The sequence below is a fragment of the Barbus barbus genome (assembly GCF_936440315.1).
Source record: "Barbus barbus genome assembly, chromosome: 32".
NCBI classification, from domain to species: domain Eukaryota; kingdom Metazoa; phylum Chordata; class Actinopteri; order Cypriniformes; family Cyprinidae; genus Barbus; species Barbus barbus.
In genome coordinates this window covers 20,947,540-20,962,233 of record NC_136760.1, presented here as the reverse complement: position 1 = coordinate 20,962,233, position 14,694 = coordinate 20,947,540, and the positions used below count along the sequence as shown (strand labels likewise).

General features: G+C 37.3%; 1 protein-coding gene across 3 annotated transcripts in view; it reads right to left on the bottom strand.

The window, feature by feature from the left end:
* rbfox3a (RNA binding fox-1 homolog 3a) overlaps nucleotides 1–14,694 on the bottom strand; it is a gene marked incomplete at its 3' end in the record, with an annotated part of 435,124 nt that overhangs the window by 276,681 nt on the left and 143,749 nt on the right. The window lies entirely within an intron of this gene.

Genomic DNA, 14,694 nt, shown 5'->3' with positions numbered 1-14,694 from the left:
ATGAGCTTCATTGTGCTTTCGCATGGCAATACAACGTGTTTTTGCAGTTTTAATGATTTTTTGGGAATGCATTAATAAAATCATTTACTTCGAAATTTAAATTGTGGCATTATTTACTCACCCTCATGCGGTTTCAAAACCAACAGGCTGTTGTACTTTTTGTGGAACTCAAGAAAATAATGAATCTCCAGATACACTGTTCACGGTGACCAAATGCCCAAAAAAAAACAAAAGCAGAAAGGGACTTTCAGGAGTCCACAATGCAACACTGTTCTATCTGCTTCTCAGATGTGTGTGCCTCTCTCTCCTTCTCTCCTCAAGTGACAAAAGCAAGACCCCATTCCTAATCTGACCCCAAAACAGCAACGAAATCCCCCCAGCCTTATCATCCTCTGCCTGGGCTCTGTTCTCGCTCTTCTTTCATAGCCTCTCTTTCTTTCTTTCATTCTCTCTCTCTCTCTCCGTCACTCTCCATTGCATCCTCTCTCCCCAGTATAACCTCTTCCTCTGTCTCCTTCTCTCTGTAAACGGCTTTCAGCCGAGCAGAGATTACCTAGACCATGCTCTTCAGAGTAGCTTCAAAAAGGGTGCTCTGGGCTGCCAGCCTGGATAACACCCCCCCTCCTCCTTCCGCCTGGGTGGAGGGGTGGGGGTCACAGAGAGAGTGGCTTGGAAAATGTTTGCAGAAGGAAAAAAATAATACAGCGGATGCTGAGGATGTCACACACTGGCTACGTTGACACAATATTTGGGATTGACGAGTATATTTACTAACAGGTGCGACTTCTGAATTGTCCTGTTCACACAACATCTATAAAAGCAGGTTGAATACATTATGTGAAGTCGAAGTAACACTTAATTAACTAAATGTTTTTACAATAAAATACTATAAAATAATAAAAAATTAAATAGTAAGACCAAGGTAAAATAAAATAAAGTTTTACAGTAGAATGCGGTCACTTGAATTAATGGTAAATTTTACTACATTTACTATCAGCATCCATATTTTCTCAGCATTGCATCCTCATTCCGCTTCTGCTTGCTATTTAAAACATGCTGAACTTTGCCAGCTTGCCAGTCTCACTTAGTTTTGATATGCACATGCTGAGGTGATGATTTGCTATTAGAAACAATCCCAAAACACTTTTATTCTCCTTTGACCCGCATTTACAGTTTGACACCTCAGTGCATTAACATGATGCATGCTTGATTTATCTGCTGTGAGATGCATCATATGAGATTTATAGAGAAAGGGCAAACTGTGAAATCGCTGTACCTATGCAACTGTGTGGAAAAACTGCTATGTGGTGTTTTCCTGCTATGATGAATGTTTCCAGTTCAACGTAATTGATGAAAAATATAATGAATTAAATGCCATGCCAATTACCATTAACAATAGAATATTACTATTAAAGGCATAGTTCATCCAAAATTGAAAGTTTTTTTTCTTCTGTTCAATGCACGTGAAAAAGAATGTTGGTAGCCATTGACTTCCACAGTATATTTTTTTCCTACTGTGGAAGTCAATGGCTACCAGCAACTGTTTGGTTAGCAACATTCTTTAAAATATTTCCTTTTTTGTTGTTAAGATAGGACAATAATTGGCTGAGATACAACTATTTGAAAATCTGTAATCTGAGCTTGCAAAAAATCTAAATATTGAAAAAATTGCCTTTAAAGTTGTCCAAATTAAGTTCTTAACAATGCATATTACTAAACAAAAATTAAGTTTTAATATATATATGGTAGGAAATTTGACCTTTAATTATGACTGGTTTTGTGGTCCATATATATGCACTAAATTAACACGTTACAAATTGACATCCCCTATAATATAATGGTTCATTCATTCACTACACTTTTTTTTGAGGCCAAAAGCACAGTTCAGAAATTCTAATCCCTTTGTATTCTTTGATGTGCATCCTTCCCTGTGTAAACCCAATGCCTTTTTCTCTGTCACCATGTCCAGCCTGTCTCTGTGTTATGTGAGACACACTCTCTGCCCTCTTGCTCCCCGAGAATGTCCAATTAGAGGAAGGTCGGATCCGGTAGCCATGTGTGAGGCAGTCACTTATTCTGTTACCGTTGGCTGATCCGTCACGCTCCTCTCCAGCTTTCTTTATTTTATTCTTCCTCCCAAAGGGCAGTGGCTAACTCTATCACCGGGACAAATGACCCATCAGTGGCACCAGGGCTCGCAAAATCGCTAGCCCGACGTCCCGGGGCTATTGTGTTTTCCAGTCGGGCTACCAAAATGTATCACTGTGCTGCCCGACGGGCTACCTTAAATATAGGGCTCCCACACAGTGTTCCCTCTAAGCTGAGCGTACGCGCGACCGCGCTCTTCTTCCACCACGGCCGCGCAGAAGAAATAATGTGCCTCGCACACACACAAATGAGTTGGGAAGCCATTTGATTAAATGCCGCCAGTAAAAGGGAAAGAATAGCAATGCTTGGGCAAACCGCTATAGAGCTGATGTCACAACAGAGTTCGAAGCGGTGAATGCGGTTTACAGGTTTCATAGAAAGAGAACGATATGCACCAAATGAGTCGCTGTAGAAACTGAATACTTCAATGGTTGCAGTGCGCTCAACACGAGAGACAACGCAAACGCAATGACATGTGAAATAAAACATCCTCATGTATTAAAGAAGAGTGGCTTGATTAAGTGCTGGAAATAGCAGAGGATGGGCAAAGAACGTAACACAACTCTGAAACACGTACAGTCACACACAAGAGTATTGTACAAACTACTTCATAATGATGTTTAGACAGCTATAGAAGAATTCATATGTTCACTTTTTTTTATATTTAACTTACAGATCTTAGCTTAAGTTTTGCTTCAGTTTGTATTCTATTCTATTCTATCAGTTTAAATAGTTTGTTTTGATAATATATTATGTTAGGGCTATATTATAAACCTGATAAATAATTGACCTTGTTTTTGAGTCTTTGACTTTGAGTCTCTTGCTCATCAGGCTTTATTCATTTAAAAAATACAGAAAAATCAGTGATATAGTGAAATATTATTGCAATTTCTAATATTGGTTTCCTATTTTAATACCTATACTTTAAAATAGCATTTATTCCTGTGATCAAAGCTGAATTTTCAGCATCATTTCTCCAGTCTTCAGTGTCCCATGATCCTTCAGAAATCATTCTAATATGTTGATTTATTATCAGTGTTGAAACTGTTGTGCTGCTTAATATTTTTTTTGGAACCTGTTACTTTTTTCTTTGATTCTTTGATTTAATAAGTTTAAAAGAACAGCATTTATTCAAAATAGACATATTTTCTAACAATAGAAGTCTTTACCATAAATTTTATCCATTTAACACATCCTTGCTGAATAAAGTTTATTTAACTTTCTTTAAACTTTTTTAAAGTATCTTTAAATAAGAAAGAAAAAAATTCTGACCCCAAACTTTTGAATAGTTTATATTGTAACACAAAATCTCTATTTTCACTAAACACTGTTCTTTTTAACTTTTTTTTTTTTTTATAAATATCACAGGTCCCAAAAAATACAGTATAAAAAATAAAATAAAATAAAAAAGCAGTACAACTGTTTCCAACATTGATTAAAAATCAGCATATTAGAATGATTTCTAAAGGATCATGTGACTCTGAAAATACTGCTTTGCTTCACAGGAATTAATTACATTTGAAAGCATATTAAAATAGAAACATTTATTTTAAATTGCTATAATATTTCACAATATTATTTTGTGAAATAATATTCAGTATTTTTTATCAAATAGATACAGCCTTGATGAGCATAAGAAACATCTTTAAACAACTTTATTGATCCAAACTTTTGAACTGCAGGGTATTGTACAGTAAAAATGTTTTCTCAGGTAACATAAAATGTACATCATTTCGTTACATCAAGGGTCAAATCAAATATAAATAGCACATTAAAGTTAAAAGTTACACACTTTTTTTGTGTGCGTGCTGTACAGGTCTGGTATAAAGAATGCTTTTGCTCAGGTGCCCGAAATGTCCGCCCAATAGAGAAAAGTTTTGCTCTGCAAGAAAAAAAATTAGAGGGAACATTGCTCCCACGGGTCCTTCAATTTGATACAACTAAATTGAAGAGTTTTTAAATACGTTAAATGGTATAAGAAATAATTTTTCAAATTGTCTTAAATAGATTTTTAAGAATTCTGCAGATACCTTGTAAATAGTAAAATAAAACTCTTTCCTTGATATTCGTTGACATTTGTGTATTGAAAATGTTTTTGATTGGCATTTATGGTCTTTATTTTATTTGGGATAGTTAAATCATTTTCGGGCTACCAAAAACTGAAGAGTACCTGCCCGAAGGGCTACCAGGGATCTAGAAATTTTGCGAGCCCTGGGCACCATTCATCAGCTGCCTTAGAATCACTCGCTCTGGCCGCAGTCCCACCCATCCACCCCCATGAAACAGAGCTGCCACTCCCACCGGCTTCCCTTACTGTTGCATGTGTGTTTGCGCGCACATAGATGTGAAAGCTAAAATGAGAGAACATGCCTTTGTGCGTGCAATGCCCGGCTAAACTGCATTATATATCTCTCCCACAAGCAAAATAAACACATACACACATGCCATCCAAAATAGAACCACCTCCTTTACCAAACATACATACATAAGCTTTTGTCAAAGCCCTTTGTCTGGTTTTATTTGCTTGTCAGTGTTGTTTTCTTGTTTTATCTTTCGGCAGCTATTCTGACTCCCCCACACCGTCCCAACACCTCCACCCGGGGCAAGAATCTTTACATAAGTGATGAGGAGGAGAGCAAATGAAATGACTGTAATTTGGTCAGGGATACCGTGTACGTCCTGCCTAATAGAGGGGGCCGTCTTTCCCATTGCTCTGAGACGAGCTAGGTGGGTGCGTTCTTATTAATTAAGACAGTCTCATTATCGCCCGTCCAGGCGCTCGACGAGTGAGGGAAATCGGAATTAAAAAGTCAAGCAAACTGCAAAAGGAAAAGACAGCTAAGACATGACAGATGGTTTTTCATCACGCAAGGCTTTATCGTGAAAAAAAAATAAAATCCAAATAAATAAATAATGAGCTTACGGAGAGCAGAACTAGCACATTTTCTCCCTCCTCTCCTTAATTCTGGGCAATTAAAATATATTTTTTTCCTTCAATAGCACAAAAAGCATATGGGAACATTACTCATTTGGTGCTGTTTTGCCAGTATAGTTTCCATGGCAACCTTGGAGCAAGAAACATGACTCTCTATGCTAGTAGATACAGAGTCACTGGCATAGCCTGTGGTACTCGAGACGTGAACTTTGACTCTTTCCGGCCTCGATTTAGCAGTGAATCTTGTTACGCCACAAAATATCAGACCTGTCTTTCCTGGGAATCATCTCATGAAATACGAAAACACAACACCACCGAAATGAAACATTTTTATTATTATTGAGAATAATCGTGAGCGCCAATTCTGCATAACCATCATGCATATTTAATTTTTAATATGAAACATCTTTCAATATCGCAGACGTACGGTCGTGTTCTGTTTGCGCCAAAGGCTGATGCTAGACTTTATACGTCTGTCAGAAAACATATAAGAGAATCATACTGAAGATACATTCACATGAAGTTCAACATCTACTGTTGTCAAAGTGATGTATTGATACAGAGGGATATATCGAACCGCAGCGCTGTAGTTGAGAATCATTTTTTCCCATTTGAGGGAAAAGATCATGTGCTGCTAGCAAAGGAGAGGCAGCGAGAGAAGAATCAGTGATATAAACATAAGGCAATGTTAAATTGACACATGCTGTTCAGCTCTTCTCTTTCTCCACAGAGGAGAGCTAGATGGGCTTACGGCCATGAAGACAACTCTTTTCTCATAGGCCTGAAACATTGGCATATTTTGTATCAGTATGTATTGTATCACAATGGTAGACCTTAAGCCAAAAACTCATAACCAAACACCAATGACTTGTATAGATACTACAAGGACAAAAGTGTTGGGACACCCCCTTCTTTAGAACAGAAAAAGCCACTAACAAAACTGCGGCAACAAAGATGGAAACATAATTCATGTATTTAAAAATTGTATTTCCATCTCTGTTGCAACAGTTTTGGATGTGTCTAAAATGACAGTACCCTTATGTACAAGTCATTGGTGTTTGGTGACGAGTTTTTGGCTCAAGGTCTGCATTTAAAGGATTAGTTCACTTTTAAAAAAACTTTTGCTGATAATTTACTCACCCCCATGCCATCCAAGATGTCCATGTCTTTCTTTCTTCAGTCGAAAAGAAATTAAGGTTTTTGATGAAAACATTTCTCCATAAAATGGACTTCATTGGGACCCAAACGGTTCAAGGTCCAAATGACAGTTTCAGTGCAGCTTCAAAGGGCTTTAAACGACATACCAGACGATGAATAAGGGTGTTATCTAGCGAAACGATCGGTCATTTCAAAAATAAATAAAAAAGTTTAAGTTTTATAAGCACAAATGCTCGCCTTGCTCTGTTCTGTGATGCGCGTTCGTGACGTCACGTAATACGCAATGACATGGAAAAGGTAACGGTTGACTTAGGCGGAAGTACCGAGTCAGTAGGTTTTTAATATTAAAACACCCAGGATACGCACACGAAATGGGCATTTTAAACGATAAACTGACACAAAGACATTTGAATATGTGTATATGGTCCTCCTTCCGCACATTTGTAAACACTGACTCGGTACTCAAGCTCTAGGAGTGGTTAAAAAAAAGGCCAATTCCTACTATGCCAAACCTGATTTGTTAAAATATCACCCTGACAAGATTAACAAATGGCTTTTGTGTTGCCTTACTACTCAGAAGTTTAAAAAAGTCACAAAAAGCCAATATGCAATGGAACTTTATTTTCCTTCTTATTGGAAATGTATTCACTTTTACTCCATTTGGCTCACTCTGGCATTAGGACAATCCACCCCTCCGGTTTTACCTTCGAAAACAACAGCTGAACAGAGAGAGAAAAGCAAAGAATATGCAAGCATTCACATTGGACCATAGGAAATAGTATGCACTTATCAGGCAGTGCCAGGCAGGATTAGAGGATGGTGTTGGGGGGTTCGAACCCTCTGGGCTGGCCTACACACATGGGGTCGGAAAGTTGGATCAATCCGCAAGGCTACGTGCCACCTTACGCCATTCATCCTTATTTAACAGCAAGCTTTGCATTTTAAGAGGATACACGCTGACCTCTACACCACAAACTGACATTTGGGGAAAACACATCGATGGCAAAGCATGTCAATTTATGGTTTTGTCCATGTGTCTACTCTACCCCCCCTCTCGATGGTCTGACATGCTAAAGCGGCGAGATGGATATGTGTTCATGAAAGATGATGCGGCTGGTTATGGATCATGCCTACAACACAAGGTCCCATGCGCTCGGGTCACTGGAGTTATCCAAAATCACATTTATATTCAGAAAACACTGCAGCATTTGTAAAAGCTGGTGAGGATACAGCAAAAGATCAAATCCAGAACATTTGCTTAGATGAGCTCTTTCAAACTCATTGTAACCTCACAGAGGACAATTAATTTAACTAAATTCCTCGTATCACCCGGTATTTCAATAAAGCGCAAGGTCACTCGTGTTTAGCCAGCCCGAGCTCTATTCATGACTTCCAAAGCTGCAGTGGAAGAGAATAAAAACACTATTTAAGGTTTTGATTCAAATTGAAAAGCGCTCACCTCCATAGCCAAAATCCAATCCAATTGCAATTGTGTTGGGTAAATAAGGATGGATTGTTTGTCTCTTAGGTGAGTGTGCGTTGAGGATCTTCTGTTTAAATGTAAAGTGACAGATGTCCCATTCCCGGTGCTAGAGGACTACGGCTCACTCTAATGAGCCAATGGAGAAAAGTCACAGTATGAAGAGCAGATTCCAAAGGTTGAGCTGAAGGACAAGGCACCTGCTGCTCAAACGCTCCGCCATATGATGCTGCTCTTCAATTCAATAAATCATATGTAGATGTAAATACCTGAATTACTATTCACTTTCAAAACATTCCCCCCCCCCAACTATTTAATATATCCACTAATAGTGTTCAAAAGTGGAGAGGACTCAGGACACTCACAGGAGAATTCTGTCATTTTTGCCATTTTTCTCAACCAACAAATGCCATTTTCATCACGTGTCAATTGGTGTTCTTTATTTGACAAAATTCTGTGGTGAAAATGACATGAACACATTTAATAAAATAAAATAATTAATTTTAAACATTATTACACTTGTTTATTTTATTTTAGAGTTTTAGAATGCAATAACTATTTTTAAGTTTCATTTTCAGGGACTGAATGTCTGGGTCTGAGACAAGGATAAAATAAAACAATTTAAAAAAGTAGCAAAAGCAAATTAAGTTTGCAGAAAGATCTTCATGTGACCCACATATAACAAATGGAAAAATATTTTTAACAAAAATCAAGCCTTGGGACATAAAAGCGCCCGTAGCTGAATAAAAGTGTATCTACAGAAATACTGCTGCACTAACAGCTCATTGCAAGGCCGAGTGATTCTGCTTTGCAAAAGTATCCACCATCTAACACAATACTGAAGTACATTCTTCAAGTTATCATTAGCACATAATTCTTGTTTTTGGGAGAAATCCAGGTATGACGGTTTCAGTTGGCCTGTCTGAGAAACTTTATCTCCACCTCAAGCTGCAATTATCATTACACCACCAAAATCGCTGCTCAATCCAGCTATTTTTTTTTCCCCATCTTGCGGCGAGGCTGCCTACTCTAAATCAATAAACTCCTGTATTTCTATGCAATATCTCATTTTTGCTAATGTGTAATCATATTTCATGTGCCTACAGAGACACAGCAACACATAAGAAATTCTGAACTCCACCATGCCATTAAACGCAGTGTCATATTAGGAAATAATTGCACTTCTTGTCATGCTCACAATGGCAGATTAATGGGCGGAACAATCAGGAATCATGGTCTTCCTACCTGTTATGCCTAACAAGCGAAACTTCTGGCACCTTAACAGCACACACTTGAACCTTTAACAGAGACGTGGGACTGAGGCAGGGTGGATAGAGAGGGCTAATGATCTGTCCCCATGTCAATATCTCTGGGTGCCAACCTGCCTCTCCTTGGGCAAGAGCCTGGACATCAAACCTACAGCTGACGCACCACTTTTCCTAGGAAGCCACTTCTGTGCCTCGCATCAATACATTGAACCTTTTTTTTTCCAAACTGTGGCCCTGCTGTCTGCATCTTGATGAAACGCTCCTCTGCTTATTTGAGCACCTTTCTGAAATCCATCAATTGCTTCATTTTACGGCAACTTCTTACAGAAACATTTTAGCAAAAAAGGAAAATTGTGTCATCATTTAATCTACGTTCGAAACACATGATTTTCTTTGTTGTGTGGAACACAAAAGAAGATATTTTGAAGAAAGTACTGGTTGTTTACTCGTATCGCTGAAATGAACTTGAGAAATGGATAGGTCTGAGCAAACAAATTAACTGGATTTATTGCTTCATTGAAAATATGACTCTAAAGAAAAAATTTATTAGAAATAACAATTTGAAATTTTAATAAGCAGTGACAAGTTGCGCAAATATCAAGATTTCCAATGAAAAATGGCAAACAAAGGCATGACAAAAACAAATACAAAAATGTCACATGGAAGTATTAATAATAATTATTTTTAAAATATATTTTCATTTGATATATCATTGATACAAAAACAAAAATAGTATATAAATTGTAAATAATAATTGTTAAAAAAAAAAAAAATAATCAATAAAATTAATGCAATGTTTGTTGTTATTAATTTATTAAACGTATTTAATTTATTATTAATTTGATCCATTTTATTGATACAAAAACAAAAATGGCATTAATAATGATAATAACTATAGTAAAATAATAATATAGGAGAAAATAGGATTTTAAAGGAGAAAAAGTTCAATGTTAACCTGCATGAAGAAACAATAGTGCTTTCAGAGGAATGAATGAATAAATTAATTATTATTAATTTTAAAGATAACATTAATTTGGTATGTTTTTATTTTATTTCTTATTCAATAATTTTTAATAATATATTTATTTTATTTTTAATAATAATAATAATAATAATAATAATAATAATAAGAGGAGGAGGAAAAAAAGACCAAAATATATCCAGCATGAGGTTGAGAAAGAATTTAAAAAATTTGGTGAGATAAATTTACTCCAAAAAAACTAAATTCTAGCAATGTGAGATGAACAAACATGGCCTTATTCAAGACAACCAGAGTTTATTAACAGATTTATAAAATAGATGGCTGCATTTTGTGCAAACCCATTTTTAGCATTTGCCAGACATTAAGAGCTGTCATTTTTTTTTCACTGCCAGGTGTCAAACTGCCTCCAAACATTTTGTTCTGTATCGTCTCCTGCCAGCAGCTGAGCAGTGGACACTCTGAATCCCTGGAGTCCAGAGGAGTCCCTGACTGTGACTAATTAAATGAGTTATGTGTCCGTGTGTCGGAGCGGCTCAGACAGCCAGCGCTGTCCACGCGCTTTAGAGGGGGAATCAGCCTCCCGTGCCCACAGGGTGTGCGCGCGGGCCATCGATCCTGCTACGCCATTAGATACAAAGATGTCAAGGTAGATTACTCTCATAGTGCTGCCGTTTGCAGGTCAAGTGTTTTGCTGGTCAACAATAATCAGAGAGACAGCAGGCGGCTAGATGATTGGGCTCTGTCTGGCTGATATATAACAGCGCTGCTGAAGCTTAGGTGATGGAACAGAAGAGTGAATTAGAATGGAGAGGCAGCCCGACCCCAGGCAGGTTAATGACATACGTGGTGCCAAAGAGCTAAATGATTTTGTGCTGAAAACGGGATTATGTCTCAGACATAAGACAGAACGGATGAGATGCAGGGCACAGCGCTCCAATGTAACTCACCAGCAAACAGGCTCTCTCTCTCTCTCTCTCTTCCTGTCTCTTGCTCTTTCTCTCTCTCGAAGCAGGAATCAGTCACTTATATTTTACTTTCCCCTCTGTAGGTCACAGCCTCCTTCATCACCCTGTCCAAATAATGCAACAATAACACAGTTCATTCATCTTCCAAACTGAGAAGAGTCACGACTCGCAGTTCAATTGGATTTTTGCTTCCTTCTCCTTCATTTGCACACTTTTAAATGACTATATGTGGACTTTCTTCAATATTTATATCTCAGGATTTTCCAAATATTTTTTGTCTTGGGTACAACCATCGCTCAATAGTGAGTACGGCTTAATAACAACAAACTAGAAAAGTGCTGCTTTTAAAGATACATCATTCATACGGACACCGCAATAAAATTAAATGTTCAAATATATAAAACAACACAATGACGTCCACAAAATGTGTGTTTGTATACATATCTAAATAAAATCATACACAATATCATTCAAAAAGATTTTTTTTAGGTTTTTGCTGAACATGGTTTTAGGTTTTATGCTCTCCAAGGCCACATTTATTAAAAAAAAAACATCAATATTGTAAAAATATTATTACAATTTAAAATAACTGTTTATAAAATAATTGCATTTTAATATATTTTATAATGTAATTTATTGCATTTTACCAGTAATCTTTCAGAAATCCTTCTAATATGCTGAACTGGTGCTCAAGAAATATTTTTTTATTGTCAATGATGAAAAAGTTGTTTCTTATATTGTGTTGCAAACTTCAGGATTTTTTGGATTTTTTTATTAATATAAAGTTCAAAATAACAGCATTTATTTGAAATATAAATCTTCTGTAATCTTCACTGTCACTTTTGAATGGCAAAATACATACACACATATACGTATAGTATCAAATATAAATCTGGACTTTATGGACTTTTTTTAAAGGTTATTAAAAATCTTTAAGTGATTTATTTTTACAAATAAACAAGAAAAAAAAAACAGTTTATTGTTCACTTGGTGCTTGCGATGGGCACAGAGAAAATTGTGGTTTAATCGCATATCCTTTTCCATCTTTGCATGTGTTATATCACAGGATGGTATAGCGCCGGACTGTTGTCTGGTAATTCCAGGATGACAACAATCTCATATCACCTGATTTAGTGTCTGAGGGCGAAAGCTGGGGAGGAGGATGAAAAAGTGATAAAGCATGTGAAACAGCAGGAATGAGAGGGCAGGTTGTGGACCGAGCTGAACGTGGGTGGCTATAAGTTCTCATTCTCTGACAACCTCTGGGACAAGCTTTTTATTTGGTGGCAGAAGCTGGGGGATGAAGAAGCGTGTGCGTGTGTGAGTGACGACACAGATGGGAGAGCACTGAAGGACATGTCAGGTGGCATGTAGAAACACGGAGCCCAAGTTAAAAAGCCTGAAAACATGAGCCATTGTTTTCATCAATGCCATTTGAAGTCCACCCACATAGCTAAGTCTCACTAATCTATCCAGTCTTGGTGAAATTAACGAATTTGGCAAAGAACGCCCGCATACAGATGGCCGTTTAGTGGTGTTTCGTTATTCTGTCGGATTCACGTGACAATATTTACAAACCCATTTCAAAGTACCATGAGAAGAAGAAGATGATGAAAGATCTCATAGCAGAGAGGGAACGTTTCACAAGAAACCTCATCGAAACCACAATTAGCTCACGGTGGACTGTAACAGTATACCGCTCATGTTTACATCACAGATATGGCCCATATGTCAGTTAGTATGCTAATCCATGACAAGGTCTCCCTTATTCAAAAATCTCAGCATGAGATCGTGAGTTCATATTGAACAGGCGATTAATAGCATCTCGCTCATGCCAGGCAGATCCTTCTGCTTGGCCTTCCTCCAGAGCGTGGGGGATTCAAACAAGCAGCATCTAAAGGACTGAATTCTGTTTCTGGCACAAGGCTACAGCTTCCCACTGCCTACTGGAAGTATCTGTCTCAGTAATAATTCTTTAATTTGGCATTTGACAGAAATGCCTCAAATATTTTTTAAGGAGGTTCATGAATTTAATGATGCAACTATGAAGAAAGACCTTGGTGGGTATTTAGACTTGTAAATCTGTATTTACAGAGCAGGTGGGATAAGGTTAGTTCCTGCATCCAAAGGTGTCTGGGTTGTGGACCTGTGCTAATTCTGTCCTACGGCATGTTAGCTTAAAGGAATTCTGCAGCCAAAAATGATTTTTTTTTGTCATCATTTACTCACACTCCTGTTGTTCCAAAAACCTGTATGCTATTATTTTCCCAGAGAAATCGTAGAGATTTTTGATGTTGTTTGTTATACAGATTTTTCCTTACAATGACAGTTCATAGAGTTCACAAAAAAGTTTCAATAATTATATTATATTTTATATATCTATATATCTATATCTATATCTATATATATATATATATCTATATATACACTGTTCATTTATGAGTGAAGTATTTTTTAACAAGCAAGGATTTATACCCCGAAGAGTACTGGCATGATTTCACGTGGCCACATGAGCATTTTGTAAATAAATAAATATGGCGAGAAAAGAGAAGAACACAAAGAAAAGAAGTTGAAAATGGATGAAAGAAACAGAACAGCTTAAGCCAAGCGAGAATCCCAGCAGGGAGTTGTTTTGATCTCATCTGGTCTAGAAATATTTCATGTCAGGTCACATAGTAATTAGAACGATTTTTTAACATTTTTGTGAGAGTCGATATTTTTATCAGCCACGCTCATTAAGCTTAATGCGTTGACTGTGAGACTGTGAGGAGATGAGACTGTTTCATTGAAAAATGAGGGAACAAATTACAGAGGATAATATTTCTGTGGCTGGGTATTACTGTGGCCATTATAGTAGAAAGTGCATTATTTAGAAAAGAGCAGTTGGCAGCGATGACAGAGAGAAAGAACAAATGATCCCTGTGCTTAAAGTCACACTGAGAGAGAGAGAGAACAAACACAAAACAACAAAAAGCCATTCACAGTTTTGGCTTGCTTTCCCTGACAGCTGCAATAGTGGGAATGCGAAACGACTGTGTCGGCTAACTTGTTTTATGTTCATAAAGTCCAGGCGGTTCTCCTGTTTCATTGTTTAAGAGGCACAGGACAGCAAAGGAGACTTGGCCTCCCCGAGTAAATAATGTTGTAATCGCAGGAAGGGTGCTCACTGATTTACAACTTATTGAATCTCGGAGAAAATCACTTTAACCGCTGGTGTTTTTTCTGCCGACTTGGTTTTCCCTGTTTTCCTATGGGTAATAGCATAATTTTATGTTAGAGCAAAGGTTTTGATATTCCAGTATCATCACTGAGCTGCTTCTAAGCAGAGCGGAAGAGAAAGGCAGTCGGAGAAGCTGACTGTGAGCATTATCGCTAATACATTAATGAGGGGTCATGTCAAATTTTCATAGCAGAATAGCTGGTGCGGGCCTCAATACGCCTCACAGCTGTGTATTATATCATTAGGTCAAATGAAAGGTGTGCCAGCATTATGACACACCATTCTGAAATCTCATTCAAGTCTAAAATCAGATTTACAAATGACACTGCATTACTGACGAACACCGTCGGTTCTCACGTCGTAATAATAAAACATATCATGCCATTTCAAATGTGGAATGGATAATGACTTCTGAGAGCTGTTGTGCATGTTAAATTTCAGTCTGTTCCTCAGAAAACTGTTGAATATGCTTCATAAGACTTGGATTAGTCGTATAAGTCATAAGTACTTAAATGGTTTTATTATATGGTTCTTGATG